This window comes from Triticum dicoccoides, unplaced genomic scaffold (assembly GCF_002162155.2).
Source record: "Triticum dicoccoides isolate Atlit2015 ecotype Zavitan unplaced genomic scaffold, WEW_v2.0 scaffold79562, whole genome shotgun sequence".
NCBI lineage: Eukaryota > Viridiplantae > Streptophyta > Magnoliopsida > Poales > Poaceae > Triticum > Triticum dicoccoides.
In genome coordinates, this window is record NW_021300587.1 from 1 (window position 1) to 1,605 (window position 1,605).

At 36.4% G+C, this 1,605-nt stretch overlaps 1 long non-coding RNA gene across 1 annotated transcript; it reads right to left on the bottom strand.

Annotated features, from left to right (window-relative positions):
* Window positions 1–31: 31 nt before the first annotated feature.
* Window positions 32–1,595, bottom strand: LOC119347917. The gene is made up of 3 exons (XR_005168592.1): window positions 1,008–1,595; window positions 560–611; window positions 32–115 (listed from the first exon to the last, which is right to left on the bottom strand). It is a non-coding gene; the product is annotated as an uncharacterized LOC119347917 (long non-coding RNA).
* Between the last annotated feature and the right edge of the window lie 10 nt (window positions 1,596–1,605).

A 1,605-nucleotide genomic window follows, 5' to 3' on the forward strand; every position in this document is an offset into this window, starting at 1 on the left:
GAGCACTCACCTCGACCTTGTTGAGCTTGCCCTGGTTTAGAACCTTGAAAAGGGTGAACCCAACGGGCCTCTTGAACCGCACCAACATCTCCAACCAAGCCGCAGCTCAACTCACCTGGATCGCAAGCACAACCACACAACAAAATCAAAACTATCCAATCTGTTTGGTGTAGCCTATGGTTCTATTATTAAAATATACTAACATGATCTTGAAAAAGAATTTTGCTCCTGTCCAGTAATTTCTACTGGGAATAGCTCACTGGTGAGTATAAACTTTTCGGAACTGGAGTTCCCCTGGTTGGAAAATTAGTATAAACATGTGATACTAATATTCAGGAGGAACGTAGAATGGTAAATACTAATTTATTTTATGCAACAAGTACTAATTGATATTTGATATTCAGTAGAAATGTAGAATGGTAAGCCCTAACTGATATTTGATATTCAGTAGAAATGCTAAAGGATAATCCTCTAACACTGGATAGCTAGAGGATTATAATTTCTAATTCATGGTAACAGAATTTAGCATTTGCCATTCATAAAAAGAAAAAAAATCAACCTCTAGAAATGATAATCCTCCTTTCTCCTGCCAAAATCATGCTGCCCGGGTTCTGTGAATCAAATAAATTGTAATGTAAACGAAATCAGCACTATGTTGTTTTCATGCTAACCTACCCAATAAATAGTTGTACAATACCAATACAATGTTGTACATTATCTAAACGCTATAAAATGAGGCAAGTTTGGTTATGTTTGTTTGGTTGGTTAGATTTCCTTGCAAATCATTCCATTGTTGCTTTTAGGATCTTCACTAAGTTTGCTATTTTGGGTCTGCTAGAAAAACACATGATGTTTCATTTATTTCATAGTGTACTGATTAATGGCGTAGGCATAATCTCCGACTCCACTTCCTAGCATAACTATGCCAACCAAAATAGGTCTTGCTTGCATATCCCTGTAAGCAAATACCAATGATAGAAAAGAAAGAAATGGTACAGATTAGTTACCTCTTGCATGGATCTGATAATAAAGTCGAATCATGAAGAAACCATGGGTTATATAACCCAACACTGTTGCAAGGTGGTCCGCTCTATGCAAATCTTGAAACAAAGTTCCAAAAAGTTAAATACATAAATACCATCACACAATGACAGAAACACATAAGGAACACACGTTCTAGATACCTAAATGAACCCAGGAAAAGAAATGCACGAACTTATTTATGAAATTTAGACCATAATGTCTCAGCAAGCATATTCTCCTAAGAAAGAAGGCAGGTCTAGGCACACAAAAAGTTTCATCTGTGAGAAGCATTTTCACAAACACGTGGTGTGCTACTTGTTCTACTAATCAAAGAAAACCAACAAGCAGAGAGGAGAAACTCAGCAACCTGCAAGCTGCAACCTCACCAAACAACCTACAACCAGCTGAGACTGTTTTGAGAGATCCGTCAATAATTCAATATTTTCTATGTTCGTAACCTCTTTCCATTTTTACTATAATAACGAATGCCACTTTGCCTAAGCCAAATTGCATCTCAGCAGAAACTACTACAAAGTACAATTACACTTTCATAGTTCATATCATTCAGAAAAATGGTTTTTC